We start from the raw sequence: 17,217 nt of genomic DNA, 5'->3' as shown, positions 1-17,217 counted from the left end.
GACCGCAACTCAGCTGGACACGCCGTCTTTCGGCGCAGCATTGTAGGATGGCCACACCAGTGCGGCAATTTGCTGGACACCACCTCGGTGCCATCCGGATCTCGGCGCGTTCGAGTCACTGTACCGCAAGAGTGACCGCAACTCAGCTGGACACGCCGTCTTTCGGCGCAGCATTGTAGGATGGCCACAACAGTGCGGCAATTTGCTGGACACCACCTCGGTGCCATCCGGATCTCGACGCGTAGTGCTGCCTTCGGCCGATTCGCACATCGGTCCGCTACTGACGCCGCCTCACGTGCCAACGGATTTTCTACGCTTTTTGTAGCCCTATGCCGCATAACAGGTCATGTGACTTGTTTATAAAACTTTTCATTGGATCATTTTACTTTTGGTTTCCTAAAGATGGAAGGCTTGGTCATATGACCTAAAAATAACACTTTTCATTGGTTTAGAACATTTTTTTTCCCAAACGATGAAAGCCCCACCTTGTTTCTGGATCATTCAGACTGAAGCTGGCGTCAGCATGAGAGCACCACCATCTCGTGGCTCCGTCGTGGTCATTCCGCGAGCAATCATGGCAGCCGCTCCCCACCGGAAGCCTGCGGGAGTCGGGGGCCCCCAAGACTTTTGTAGAATCTTCACGGCTGAGGGGACGCTTTTCGAGAATGGAGCCCAAGCCCTAGCAGGCAAGCGTCCGAGTTCCAAGGTGTCCCAGGGCCATTTCAGTGCACCAGGCCCAAAACCGAAGAGCCGTCCGCCATTTTAAGAGTCATGTGGCAGGCGCCTATCGCTGCACTGCAAGAGTGGGAGCAACTCAACAACATGGTGAGCGAGACGCTGTAGCCGCAAGAGCGGGCCCAACTCAGCTGGATGGCCGCCACCTGGGGAGGCCCGTTCACGCCGCCTCCCCCACGCCCCTCCCCCCCCCCCCGGGCCGCCGCACGCAAATTTTCGGAGCAGCATTGTAGGATACCAAAACCAGTGCGGCAGTTTACTGGACATCACCTGGGTGCCATCAACATCTCAGCGCGTTCTGCTGCCTTGGGACTATTCGCACAACAGACCGCTACTGACGAGGCCTCCCCCCGCCCCACCCGGGACGCCCCACGCCAATTTTCGGAGCAGCATTGTAGGATCCCAAAACCAGTGCGGCACCCAGGCGACATCACCTGGGTGCCGTCCAGAACTCTGCACGTTGTGCTGCCTTGGGACTATTCGCACAAAAGACAGCTTCTGACCATTGTTGCTTTTTTGGGTGAAAAATGTTTAAATGTTTTTACAGTTTTTGTTCCGTTCATTATAGTTAAATGTTAATAAAGTTTTAAAATCTAACTTTGTTGGAGTGCTATATATGTTTAAAAAAATCGGGTGAATGGGGCCTTGAATCGGGTTATTGTCATGTGTGGGCTTTGCAAGTGTACTGCTACAAGATCGGACATTTCAAACTCAAATGCACGTTCTTTTTCTTACCTTTCCGAAGCATGGAGCGCAATAGCAGGCAGAGAAAGGGTGATGCACGTGTTGAACACTGCCTGGCCTGGCAAGTTGCTGGCAGTGCCCCCCCCCGCCCGCTCCTGAAAGAGGGCACACACACACCGCCGCCCCGAGTACTTCACAAATCTTTAAAAGACCATGCGCTTGTTCATGAGGCTTAAATGGTTTATCACCCCTTCTAGAACCCCTGCATCGACCCTCTGACGTTTCCTGGAAGAATTAGCACGTAACACAATACCAAGCCCTGTCAGCTGAAACCCCCGAGAAATCATGGGGCATATTATCAAGGGGGTTTATTTCCACTTTTTGGGCTTTAAAAGCCAAAAAAAAAGAGATAAAATTATCTCCCTATTACCAAGCTGTCGCTAACACCAGTTAGTGACAGCTAAAAGGTGATAGCGACCATCTTGGGCCCCGCTTTGCATATCAGTGATATTTATCACTAATGACATGCAAAGTGGGCGTGCCAAGATTTTAGCGACTGGAAACAGTCCCTAACCATCGCTATCTCCTATTACAAACTTTTGGAGATATTCGCGCTAAGCGCGAATATCTCCAAAACCTGCCCTGAGCAGTTTTAGCCATGTTATCCAATGGGAAGTGGATAACATGGCTAAGAGCATTTGCTGGATAATGCATGAATATCGCTGACTTTTCAACGATATTCATGCATTGCGGCCGTTTTTTATTGCATTCGCGATAAACCTTGCTAATAGCAAGGTTTATGTGCGATAAAATTCGCCGATGTGCGGCGATAATTTTTGTCTCTAAACAAGTTAGAGACAAAAATTATCGCTAGTTGTTGGTAATATGCCCCCGGGTTTTTGCTTGCAGGAATCGGGAGGCGGGAGACTAGCACTGAAATCAGTAGTCTCACGCCTGAATCGGGAGGGTTGGCATGTCTGGATACTCTACAGCTGGGGCCATAAACTACATCCGCAGGGCTAGGTGATAGCCTAGGTCCGGCCTGGACAATCGGACACAGAGGAAGAGGAGTGTCAGAGGGTGCGGTAGTGAATAGGGTGAAAGGGAGGTGTCGGGCGGGCACAGGGTGTGATTCTCAGAGAAGAGCAGCGCAGATGGGGGAAGTATATGGCCCATGCATGAGAGAAACAGCGGGGGTGACCAGTGCGTGGGGGAGATGCTTGCGAGGGTGGGGAGCCATGCTGAGGATCGGCGGCGTGCAGAGAGTGGCCCTGGTCAAGGCATCTAAACTGGCTGCCGTGCACGACAAAATTGTGGCATTGGACAAAAACGCAAGATGGCGCAGACAATGTTTATCAATAAGGATTCATTTATAACAAAATATTTACTCGCAGTGACAAAATGGTGGTCAACACTTCCTGATTTCCACCGAATCGAACGTTAACAAACGTCACGCAGCAAAAAAAAAAAAAAAAAAAGCTCACGCACAGAGCAGTTTTTAGCCATGTTATCCAATGGAAGGTGGATAACATGGCTAAGAGAATTGCTGGATAATGCATGAATATCGCTGACTTTTCAGCGATATTCATGCATTGTGGCCGATGTGCGGCGATAATTTTTGTCTCTAAACAATTAAAACGAAGCACAAAATGGCGAATTCCCGTTTCGCTACCAGTTTGCGGCCCAGTTCGCGGCCCGTGAAGCGCTTCTACCGTGAAAAATCATTTTTTTTTATTTTCCCCACGGGACCCTTTAATAACCCCAACAACAATCCTAGGGGGTCAAGAGGGGTATACCTTGCCCCCTTTCATTAAATTCCCCCTTCGTTTTTCACCTCTTCTTCTCTCTCGATCCTACCGAGAGATAAGATGGCGGCCGCTCCGGACTGTTTAGAATGTTGACAGACACCGGAGAGCCAATCAGCTTTCTGCGCGCAAAGTTCCGTTTCGCGAAAAGTAAGCGGACCGGATCGCTGCCCGGAGCGCTGTTACAGATATATATCTTGTTTTGAACGTTAATTTCTCAAAAACTACTGGAGCACATATATTGAGACCTAGCAAAGGCACATCGGGCTAACAGTCCCTACAATTTTGCCAAGTTTTGTGCAAATCCATTCAGCCGTTCGAGCTAAAAGTGAGTCCAACCGCCCTATGGAAAAATGAAGGGGAAAAACGTGTTTTGGGACCCCCCTTTTTTCTCGGCCCCCCCTTGACGAAACCCCACCAAATTTTCAGGGGCTGCTCAGAAACAAAATGTGCCATTTTCCTGAAAATTTCAGCCGATTCCGTCCACAAACGCCAAAGTTATTAGACATAGAATTTTCAAAAATCCCATAGGGAAAAAATCCTAACTATATATACCTACTGGCGACCGCCAGTAGGTAATATATATATATATATATATATATATATATATATATATATATATATATATATATATATATATATATATATATATATATATATATATATATATATATATATATATATTTATATATTTATATATATATATTCACTGAAAAAACCATAGGTTATAGACCATATATAGTTAGGAATTAGCATTTGCAAAACCTTGAAAATTCACTGAAAAAACCATAGGTTATAGTTAGGAATTAGCATTTACACTGAGTGTATCTAAGGTTATATTAGAGTCTGAAGAGGTTCATCGTATTATCACATGAATGATGTCATCAGTGATGTCATCAGTGATGTCATTTGAGATGTCATCAGTGATGTCATCAGTGATGTCACTGACCATGTCATGAATGATGTAATATGTGACATCATCAGCAGTGGATTGCGGGTGCGCGATATATAGTTAGGGCAACTAACTATATATGAAATTTCAATGGTTTTGTGTGAGTAAAATATGGTTTTGTATATGCTATTTCCTAACTATATATGGTCTATAACCTATGGTTTTTTCAGTGAATTTTCAAGGTTTTGCAAATGCTAATTCCTAACTATATATGGTCTATAACCTATGGTTTTTTCAGTGAATTTCAATGGTTTTTTAATAGCAAATATCAAAAGCTGTAAAATGTATTTTTATTCTAATTCAAAAATATATTTAAAATTTTTGTAATTAAATGTTTTTATTTATATTTTTTTTAAAATATTTTTTTTGTTTCGCTGCCGGTTCGCGAACCGGGAAGCTTTCCGTTAGCTCAATTTGATGCCGCGACCCGGTCCGCTAACCGGTAAACGTTCCGTTTGCGCAACTGCCGCATTAGAAATCAACATCGTGACGCGTCGCGGAAGCGCGACATATCATGTTGTCGCGTAATGCGTCTTATGACGCGCCGCGTTAGCGCCCCCTGGAAGTGCTCCGGACCGCGAACCGGAAGCGATCCGGGGCGCGGCGCGCAGCGCGTAACGTGAGCGGAACAGGTCATGTGACTTGTTTATAAAACTTTTCATTGGTTCATTTCACTTTTGGTTTCCTAATGATGTAAGACTAGGTCATGTGACCTAAAAATAACACTTTTCATTGGTTTAGAACTATTTTTTTTCCCAAATGATGAAAGCCCCCACCTTTTTTCTCACTCTGACTTTCTTTCAACTTTGAGAAAGGAAGACCTATTTTTCTCTGTGAAAAAAATGGCTTCAGTAGTAGCTGCAGCTGCTGGACCCCCACCACCACCACCACCATCTCCTCATAAGAAGAGAGGACCATCTACACAGTTCCTTGGAAACCCAGAGGAGGAAGAGGATCCAGAAGAGGAAGAGGAAGAAGAGGCACCACGATTTTTGAAAGAGTTGCCCAGGGTATCTCATTACAAAAATAGTTTTATCTGGCAGTTTTTTTCTATTCCAGCAGGAAAGAAAAAAGTTAATGCACGCTATGTTACGTGCCTTATATGCCAAGATGAATTATCCAGGGGCACTGAAAAAAAGTACAGTTATGGGAACTACACTATGCACCGTCATATGCAGTGGTGGCATCCACTAAATTATAGCCGGGCAGAGATGCGTGACCTGCAAGAGAACCCTCCAACTTCTGTGGCCAGGACATCAGCTGATATTTCTCTGACAGTTGCAGAGGCACGAGAAACAGTGCCAAATATCCCAAAGAAATTTGTTCATATGAAGTTTACTTGTTTATATTGTGGCACTTTAATTTCATGTGCTAATATGAGTGTTAAATTAATTAATTTAGCATTTGAAAAACACCAATGCTCTAAACGCCCCAAGCAATAATTTTTTTTTTACTCCTGTTGAGCCCTTTTCAATGCCTGTTTTTTGTTCTTTCCCTTTCAAAATAAAAAAAAAACATAAAATTGTTCAAAAAATACAAAAAAAACAAATAATGTTCAAAAAAGAAAAAAAATATATAAAACTACAAAAACATAAAAAAAAGTTCTTTTCAGAACTACCTCCGCTTTATACAAAAATTGCTAGAAAGTGTAACACTCTGGCAAGCTGTTTTTTTTTTAGTTCGCTTTCCGGTTTGCTCGCCGGTACGCGAACCGGGAGCTAACCCCAAATTTTTTTTTTTTTAAAATAAAGGAGTAAGTGCAAGGGAAGTAAACAGAGAGTAATGTTAAAAGAAAGACAGCTATAGGGACTAAACCAGAGATGCTGTTTAATAGATTTATTTACCGAAGAAAAGATGGAAGAGAATATAATTGTGGAAAACAAAATAGATAAGGAAGTGAAAGAATCAAGCATTGAAAATGCAATAGGTCTCACAATAGAAGAGTTTGTCCTTTTGGTTTTGCAAATGGATGAGTGGCGTTGCGTGGATGAGTGGCGTTGCGTGGATGATTGGCGTTGTGTGGATGATTGGCGTTGCGTGGATGAGTGGCGTTGCGTGGATTAGTGGCGTTGCGTGGATGAATTGCGTGTGTGAGTGGCGTAGTGTGTGTGAGTGACGTTGTGTGTGTGAGTGGCGTTGCGTGTGTGAGTGGCGTTACTGTGGGGGGGACGAGAAATGCACACGGCGGACAGGGGAGGGGATGGAGTGGGGACAGCAGAATGAGGGTGTAAAGCAGCCGGGGCCTTTGAAGTGAAGCTAATCTTCACTTCAAAGGTGTGGGAGGAGTGCGCCTGAGGGAACAGACGGCGATTTGGTAATGTGCACACGCATTTTAGGTCAATGCACTTGCGCATTGAACTAAAATCCACGGGCACAGCTCCAAATTTCCACATTTAGTTAAACTTTGTTTAAAGCTCTATAGTCTGAAGCCCTATAGTAGGTGAATGTGATAGAAATGTAACGAAAAGAGTAGAAAACATTTACCTTATAATTCTTGTTAACTTATTCAATTTTTTTTCATACTTTCAATCTGTGAAAGAGAGAACAAACATTTGAAAAATATTAAAGCATGTATTTAAAAATTAGAAAAGACAAGGGAAAAGGTTGAAGGACAAACAGTTTTTCAACAACTTTGACATTTACAGAAGCAAAGTAATACCTTTAATGTTATGTGCTGCCAGTCCAGTTGGAGCGGTGACAACACAAGACAGCGATGACTCAGTCCTTTCCTGCAAATAACAAGAAATTGCTTTAATGAGGAAACTTTTTCCAGTTCCCGCTTCTCCACTCACGTACAGTCGGACAGGCTTCAACGACGTACATGAGCACTCTTTCTTCTCATGACTTAATCCATGATCAATTTGCTTGGTAACTTCGTCATATATTTTCCTCTGCTCAACGTTGAGTTGTTTTTCCAAGTCTTCTAAGTTAACCGCATCCTCCTGAGCATGTGCCATGGCTCTTTCCACTTCATTCATAGCAGTGGCAGCTTCATTTTCGATAACAGGTCCTCCTAGTGGATCCTGACTCAATGAAACAGAACTCTGACTGTCCTGAGAACTGTCTCTGGCAATCTCGGCTGTAATCGTTGCTTCCTGCTCAATTTCCAAAGTCAACATTTCTTGATATTTGGGAAAAGCAGGAAATTCTATGGTCTCCTTGGCGGCAGTGAAAGAGTCTTCATAACAGAGGAAATCTCCAAGCAGTTCCTCTTCTGCACGCCAAGGCTTGAAAAGTTGCAAAAGTGCTAAATAGAAAAACTCCTTTTTTTCTGGAGATTCGCCACTCAATTTTCGATGGTTTACCAAGTGGCATTTTCTTTGCTTGACCAGACATCCCTCACTTCCAATTACAGCATACACTCCTTTCTCAATATCTTCTTTGATGTTCCTCTTGAATATGTAATTTTGTAGAACGTCATACAAACAAACATTCTCAAGGTGACTGCTTCGATTTGGATAATATGTACCCAACATGTTGGTCTTCAAAATGTCGGTGCTGTTTGGCTCCTTTTCTGCCAAATACTCAATTTCCGCACAGGTTTCAGAACTCAATTACGCGTTGCAGCAAGACCAAGACTCGCCCAAACGATACTCCTGGATTTGGCATAGAGACTTGCTAAAGACAACCGGTCAGAACATTTGTAAGCTCCGATTTCTCGATGCGACAACATCTTCAGACTGAAACTGTACAACTTCTTGCTGAGGCTCTTTTCATGGGAAATGTCCTCCCACATATCCTTCAATTCTGTCTTTTCTTTTTTGGTGATGTAAGATGTCACATACCGAGCCACAGCCATACAGTTGTCAGTCACAAACTGTATATCCATGTTAGCATTCCATATGGACAAAATCACTGGGTTGTAGTCGTTGATGTACTTGGACTCTTCGTTCCTTTTCAAATTGTATGTATTTTTGGGTGATTTCCTTGTCACATTATGTCGCAGAGAAGACATCAAACTGTTCACTCTTCCTTTAGAAATCACCGGTCGTGGAAAGTTGAAACGACATTTGGTGTAGAACTTGTCCTTGTTTCTGAATTTACGACGACAGTACTTTCCACAACGATGGCTTTGGAAACGTAGAACTTGTTCTCTTAGGCTTTTCTTCTCCTTTGCGTTTGGAACAGCACACTTAGAATACTGTTCTATGAAACTCATCACTAAGTCATCTGGATCTGTTCCAAATTTAGGTGCATCCTTGATCCACAGCAGCATATGTATATGAGGAGCACCTCTTGCTTGGTACTTCTTTCTCCAGAAGAAATCCAACACCTCTCCAAGAGGTGGATTCTTCTTATTCATGATGAAAGACATCATAGCTTCAAATCTATGATTGAAGTACCTGCATACATTCACTGGATCCAAAGAGCATAGTTCTCCGGGTGTCTTGAATTCGATGTTTTCAATGTTTCCATTTGCCTCTCGTAGAAATTCAAGTAAGTCTTCCCAGCCATACTCGACACAGCTCAGAGTGAGGAACCATGTCGGAGTTCCTAAGTTCCTCAGCATACATTTTAAATCACCATGACGACGGTACCAGTACTCATTAGTACCACGCTGACACGCCATGAGATTAATTAGGTGAGAATCCAAAATACTGTCTTGGACATTGACTTTATCCATAAAGTCACTTGCCGAGATGTTTCGCATCTGTATACCACTTTTCAAGATGTGGTTCACTGCATATGACAGTCCAGACAGATCGCTTTCAAACAGTAGATGAAACAAATAGGGAATGCATTGTCGAACCTAGCATCTTCTGCATACAATCGTAAAGTCCGGTATTCAGAAGCAGGAATTTGATGAGGTCGCTCATCATATCTTCCTCCTTGACCTGTTGGAAATAGCTGTGGGAAACACCGAGCTTCCAAACTTTCGTCCCAAACACTAATGGGACTCCCTTTGGCTTGTTTCATTTGAAACAACTCAATAGCATTCCCCATGACTTCCTTGGAATGCAAAGGATGAACACTATAATGTTCATATATTTCTTCACTTTTAGAGGCTTCTACTTTCTCAATTTGGCCAGCACACAAATCACTATCCTCTTCATCACTTACTTCCTCTTCTGCAACATATACATTCTTATACTACTTATTATTTTTTTTCAAATACAATGTTGCCTTTTTGACTTTCCTAACATCCACTAAATCTTGCCATATTTTCTTATTCTTTGTCGGAACCCCATTAACTAAGATAACCAGAGGTTTCTCTTCCACTTTTTTTACTCCAATTGTGTTAATGTTTTTGTTCAAATCTAGAGGCAAATAAACAACTCTTCCCTTTAATCCTCTCTGTAAATCTGATGGAGGCAACTTCCCTGTCTTTGGCTCCATTCTTACAATAGCCTGAAAGGGATGGATACTTTGAATCAAAATAGATTCATAAGTATTTAAATCCTTCAATTCAGAAGGAATCTCAACCAATTCCAGATTATTATGAACCGCCCTAGCAGGCATCTGGTTTTGGTTTAATTTGTTACAACAATAAGTACACACACGTTGATCCGATCCCAAATCAAAACAATTTTCTACCATCAAGTATGTTGCGAAATCCTTCCATTCACTATTATTTTCCCTTTCACTTTTTGCATATAAATCCACTAACTTAATCTGATTCTTATAATAAGTGCATCGACAACACACACAAGTGAAATTAGGCCTCTCACTTGATTTCACCTGAAACGTGGCAATTTCCTTCTGAAAATTATCTGTACTGGAAACCTGTACATTATCTTCAACATTACCCTCTACTTCTGGGTCAATTTGAACATTCTCATCTTTACTTCCAAAGTAACAAAACTCAATTTCTTCACAAATATTCTTCACATCTATTTCAGAACCATGCAAAAGAGCAGCGCATAATTGTTTAGGCATAATTGCTGGACTCTTAGCATAATACAACATTCTCACTAATTTCCTCACTTTATTATGATGCACTGCTAGCATCCTGAAATGATGAAAAACACTCTGGCATACTCTCCTGGAAAGACAAGCCAGTGAATGACCATTCAAACCTGTCACTTCTCTCACTCTTCAAGGATCTAATTCTTGCAACAACTTCATTTTCTGCTTCAAACTTTTCTTATTAAATGTCCGTACAAAATCACAAAGCAAATTGATGGAATCCTGTCGCACACTGCAAATACTACTACACTTCCAAATGTACACAGGACCCTTAGGACGTCTTCCTAAAACATCATTACCTAACACATCTTCTGTCTCTGTTGTCACAAGTTTTTCTTTTTCAACTGGACAACCATCTTTCACTTCATAAGCTCGACCACTGGTGTCAACTGCAAGCACCAAATCATTATCCTGGAAATAACTCTCCTCATTAAAAAATGCCTCACAACTTGAACTATGCATCCATTCTCCGGAAAAAACTTCACAAAAATTACTATGATTAACTACTCTCTTCCATCTACTATTTGATTTGAAATCAGAAATTACCTTGTTTAGTTTCCTAATTCTATTGATTACCAAAATAAATAACTTTCGCTTAATTTGGAAAGCCTGATCAATAATTTTCTCTACATTTTTCTTTTTCTTATAAAATGCCACTTTCTGTTGGCTTTCTTAATATTTTTTAACAAATTGACTATTATCCTGTTGCGGATCTTTCGTTTTCGAATGTCCCTAAACTGTTGTTTCCTTCTACTATCATGCACAGAGTTATCTCTTGCTCTAGCAGTAACATTTTTGATTGGTCTTTCCTTTCCGTTTAAATTGCTTCTCTTTTTCTGGACTGAAACATTTTCTGTAGAAATACTTTTTTTACTACAAATATTTCTTATGAATGATTTCGTGGTCTTACCCGGAGCTTCCTTGGTGACTTGACAAGTTTTTTTTGTAGAGGACTGCTGCAGTAATAGATGAACCTGCTGTCTTTGACGTTTTGTAGCCTTTCTAATTCGATTCTTAGTTGGCATTTTCAAATTTTGAAATGATCTGCAGTTGAATCTGTGGTAAAATATAATAAAAAATGTTATTAACCACTATTACCAAACAGTAAATCAATAACAGTCATCAAAAAATGCCCACCCTGCAACAAAACACCTATATGAAACCTGACGCAGGTTTCATGTGGCACAGGACTTTACAGCATGACACATCTGCCTAGATGCATCAAGTTGTAAATATTTCACCACATAGCAAATCTTTTGCACCACCACTGCGTCACAAAAGTGACGCACAGTGGTACAAAACAGGCATACACCTATCATAAATCTGTCCCTAACATTTTAAATGATTGATTCAGGATGACGATAAGGTGTGGCCTATCCAGAGGTTTGTTTGAGGTGAGGCCTACTCACGGTTGCAGACACCATTATTTCCTTGTGAAAAATTTTAAAAGAATTCCTTTTCCTCAAAAACGATTTTCAAGTCATAATTTGAAAACACTGCACAGCTCCTATGTACAAAAACACCCTGTCAGTACTAATACTTCACATTATCTCCAATGACAATTTCTCAAAGAAACAAAATCTATTTGTAAAACACTTGAGACAAAGCAACATTTTAAAAACACAACTTTCTTCATAATTTTCTTCTTAAATCATACTATTCTGTATCTAAATTAAATAAATCTTTTCTCACCTTAACAAATACTTTATGAGTTTCAAAACAGTCTCAGAAATACACCAAATTGTCTTCAGCAGAACAAAGAGTATGCACTCCAGAGGCTGCAGCTATAGAAAGCACAGAAATGCTGATATTCATCACACATATCTCTCATGTCAGCCAATCAAAACTCTTCCCTCATTTTTTTCAAATCAAAACCCTTCCCCCCTCTGCCCTCTCTACCTTTTTTGCTTAGCAACCACCTCCTGATAGACCTCTGATGTTTGCAAGTTCACACAACAATGTTTCAATTGAACTCTGAACTCTCAGTGCACCTGTGTATCCAGTGCAATCTTTCATTAAATGAATTTTTCTTGACCATTCAAATTACATCTTTCAAAGAACACATCCATGCACCCTAACTTTCTGTTTTCAGAAATGGAAATCCACCAATCACTGCTAATGAATCATTAGCACTGAAACTCCACAGTTTTTTTTCTTTACAAACTCCTACTGTTTCAACTGCCCTTTCATTACCACACTTCATCTGACTGCAGCACAACCTTCTCTCACCATGTTTTATGTCTGGATTGTTGGACATAGTTACATCTACTGGGCTCAAAGGTATGCTGAGAACAGAAATTTACCTAACCTCAATTTACAAGATGTGGAAATTAAGTGGTTGGGCCACAGAGGATTAAAATGTCACCAATTGATACCATTGGTGAAAACCTTTATGCATTTGCCAAAACCTGACCTGTTAATTGTGCACTGTGGAGGTAATGATTTGGGCACTTTGACTGGGGTAGGTCTGGAAATGCTTTTAAAGGACACCTTTGAGCAATTAATGGCACCTTTTCCTCAAACTGCCTTGGTATATTCAAATATATGCCAAAGACAGAAATGGAGGTGGTCGAACCAATTTTGTCCACAAATTGAGAAGTCGAGGAAGCATGTAAACAAATCTGTTTCAGCTTACATGAGAGACCATGGAATGGGCTCCATGTACAACAATAACTTGCGTTACTGCATGCAAGATATCTACAGAGGAGATAGAGTTCACTTCTCAGATGAGGGCAACAGAATTTTCATTTTGAATTTAAGACTGTGCAATGGTACCTACTTATAAGTACCTAAATGTACCATAAACCCAAAAGCTCTTCTCAGAGCTACCCTATATCTGATCACTCACAATTATTAGTTTACTCTAACTTTTTTCACTAATTTTCAACAAACTACGCTCCCCGGAGCGCTACCCGGTACGCGAACCGGAAGCTAACCGCGCGAAATTTCTAAAAAAAAAAAAATTCCCGCACATATGGGCCTCCTCAGCCACCCTCAGAAAACCTAGGGGGTCAAGATACGTCTACCGTGCCCCCTTCTACCCATTCTGAACAATATTTGCCCTCCATCTTGTATCTTAATTCGACCGAAACACAAAATGGTGGACTCCCGTAACGCTGCTGGTTCGCGAACCGGGACGCTTCCCGGGAAGCGGTCCAATAAAAAAGGTGGGAAAGTAATTTACAGAAAAACGACTGGAGACACTCTCACCAAATATAGATTAGCTCATACTACATAACAATCCCTTTCATTTTCATAAATTTGTTTGGAATTCCATTTAGCCATTTAGCCTGTAGACCTATCTAAATACCCTGAGGTAAATTACTTCACAAAACACATCTGAAGTGTTGGAATTGACAACCAATGAAAATGTTACTTTCATTTTCATTTTTTTTTCCTGACATTTGATTGGTTATGTACCTGAATATATATAAAAGAAGAGAAGGAAACACAGCCATTTTCACTACTACTTCCTGAACTACATTTCAAGAGCCTTTTCACCTCCCTGTAAAGTAAATTGATAATTTGTAAGTGCCACTTTAAATTAATTTGTAAAAACGTTTTTTGATAATTATTTACTGTCCCCCTGCTATAGTTATAGATACAGATAGGCTCCTCTGTTATATTTATTGATTGACTTACACTTCTCTGCTATAATTATGATTTTACTTACTTTAACTTCACTGTTAAAAAAACAGAACTACCTGTCTGAACTTAAACCCAACAGTGCCCTAACTCTTCTAATATAATTATTTTTTTATGCAATTTACAGCAAAAAAATGGTAGGGGAGCACGAAAAAATCAATGTTTCCTTCGACATTACATCTGAAGAGATTTTAAATGAAGAATTTTTGGATGAAGATTTTATGGATCAGTCTTTTGATGAACAATTTATTGAATGCTTACAAGACATAGAAACATGCATGTTTGAGGAGATTCCAGATGATGTAATGCTGGAAGTTTTATTGAACTATGAAAATTCTGACCAATACATTTTTATTTAATCAAAATAAATAAAAAAAAAACAACAAAACGAACAATCAATTAACATACAATATATAAAAAGTCTATAATTCTTTTTTCCTCATAGTACACTCCCCGGGCCGCTTACCGGTTCGCGAACCGGGAGCTTCCCACGCAAAAAAAAATATTTTTTTTTTTTGCCCCGCGGGGCCCTTTTAAAACCTCCTCATCAAACCTAGGGGGTCAGGGAAGATCTACTATGCCCCCTTATGGTCATTTCCCCCTTTGTTTTGGCCTCCTCTTGACTCTCGATCCTACCAAGAGACAAGATGGCGGCCGCTACGGACTGTTTAGAATGTTTACAGACACCGGAAGCCAATCAGCTTCGCTTCGCAAAGCTCCGTAACGCGAAAAGTACGCGAACCGGAGCGCTGCCCGGAGCGCTGTCACAGATATATATCTTTTTTTGAACGTTAATTTCTCAAAATCTACTGGAGCACATATATTGAGACCTAGCAAAGGCACATCGGGCTAAGAGTCCCTACAATTTTGCCAAGTTTCGTGCAAATCCATTCAGCCATTCGGGCTAAAAGTGAGGCCAACCGCCCTATGGAAATTAACATGGGAAAAACGCGTTTTGGGACCCCCCTTTTTTCTCGGCCCCCCCTTGACGAACACCCCCCAAATTTTCAGGGGCTGGTCAGTAACAAAATGTGACATTTTCCTGAAAATGTCAGCCAATTCCGTCCACAAACGCCAAAGTTATTAGACATAGAATTTTCAAAAGTCCCATAGGAAAAAAATCCTAACTATATATACCTACTGGCGACCGCCAGTAGGTAATATATATATATATATATATATATATATATATAGATTCCAACCGGAGGTTGCGGCGCTTCCACAACAAAACCCAGTGCGCAGACACAAATGGATAAATCCACAGCCAGACTTCAAAGGTATTTTCTTCGTCCTTTTTATTTCATCAAAGTGCAGAGGTGCAACACACTGCCAAACAGACGCGTTTCGGGCGTGAACGCCCTTGCTCACTGTCAGCGGGTAAGCGGTATATACAAGGTTTATATACATTGGTTGATTGTTTAAAACGCGCCAAACTGCCTCAATCAGTTACATTGAACTAAAAGAAGGACTCAAGCTGCAACCTTAGTACTATAGAATGCAGTCAATGGTTCAGCCATATTGCAACGGGACCACATTTGAGGTAGTTGTACACATACATTTGAAAATATATATAGCAGAGAATCAACCCATATTTACAACGACTGCGGTGTAATTATTTACAACTAATGCAAGGAGTACATTTATGCAAACATTTTCCATGTGCAAATACGCAAAAATAGTTTGTTGTGCAAATACGCCACTTAATAACTGTACAAATACAGTAGTATATACACTGAGATAAAAAATGCATATATATAATAAAGTGCAAATGCTTAGCTGCCTGGTCAATTGTAAACAATTCACGTGCAAATACGCAAAGTTATTAAAACATACAAATATGTAATAACTGATTTATGCATTTCATATATATACAAAAAAAGAATTGAAATCAAGTCCTTGCATGTGCATATCTCCTACCGCAGCACTGATCTCAAGTTGTGGGCGATTCTGTATCAAATAAATACACTACAATTGGCTACCCCAGGTAAGTTGACTAATTTAAATGCTGGCGCATAATGATATCACCAATACAACCAAAGAGTTATTTTACCGCCTGAAAAAGATACAAAAAGTATAAATAACTGGTGAGGGAGTGCTAGGATGTCCTGCATATATCACAGAGCGGACATCAACATGTGAAGGGAATAAAAAATTCCAAAAAAACTGTTTCAGTGAATTAAAATATGCAGATGCATATAAAATACTCATAAGCCCACTAGTCAAGCAAAGCGACAACTTAAGTGATGGTTATACAGAACGTCTGAGGGGACCCAGGAACGTGAGTAAAAAGAAGAATGACATACAGATATTAAATTACAGAAAGTATATTACAGGAAAGTGCTCAGATCTTCCCCCATGTTCAAACCTCCCGGGATCTTGGTGTTGAGGCGAACTATGTAAAGGGACTCCAACTGCCTTAGACGTTTTTCATAATCTCCCCCTTTCTTGCTGGTCTTAACTGCATCAATTACAAAATAACTTAAATGGGAAAGGTTACGACTATGAAATTGGTCAAAATGACGAGCTACTGGATAGCTTTTGTCACAGTTGACAATTGCTCTCAGATGCTGAAGGATACGTTGGTGCACGGGTAACTTAGTGCTCCCGACGTACCTCAAATTACACGAACAAGTGAGAACATAAATAGCTAGCTCTGTTTTACAATTGAAATAGGCTCTTAAATTAATCGGTTTGTCATCAAAAGGGGTCATATAGGATTTGGTGTTTACTCCAAATTTACATGCCCTGCAGGATATGCAACGGAAGAAACCCTTCCGTGATGACAGCCAATCTGCCTTGCTAGCAGTCTCAGGGGAACTAGAGACCAAAGCATTCCTCATACTGTAAGCTCGCCTATAGGTGATTTCAGGCTTGTTGGGCATGATCTGTTTCAAAACTGGGTCAGTGAGAATAACTGACCACTGTTTCCTGACCATTCTGGAAATTTGGTTGGCCTGTCGACTGTAACCTGTGATCAATCTGATGGGATTGCTGTTGCCAACTGTATTGTCAATGACAGACGTGGGTTTACTGGAGGCCTGCAGAAGTTTGGACCTATCCATTTTGTTGGCTTTATCCATTGCCGTTTTAAGGGCACTTGGTTTATAACCCCTCGCTTGCATCCTTCTCATCGCTTCCATTTGGTGGAGGTTCCTTAGTTCTAATGAACTACAAGTTCTATGAATTCTGAGGAACTCACCATAGGGGATGGATCTAATCGTGTGCCCTGGATGGAAACTCTGCGCGTGCAGGATGGTATTACCTGCCGTGCTCTTCCTAAACAGGCCTGTTGTTATACTCCCATTAACTATTTTGACTTCAACATCTAGAAAGTTAATGTTAGACTCACTTATGTCTGCACTAAAGATGAGGTTGGCATCATTAATGTTAATAGCATTCACAAAGTTGCTAGCCTCTTGTTTACTCCCTCGCCAAATGATGAAAATATCATCGATGTAACGCATGTATGAAATGATATTTTCTTGCCAA

Source organism: Lissotriton vulgaris, chromosome 8 (genome assembly GCF_964263255.1).
Source record: "Lissotriton vulgaris chromosome 8, aLisVul1.2, whole genome shotgun sequence".
Lineage (NCBI taxonomy): Eukaryota > Metazoa > Chordata > Amphibia > Caudata > Salamandridae > Lissotriton > Lissotriton vulgaris.
Note: the sequence above shows the minus strand (reverse complement) of the source record.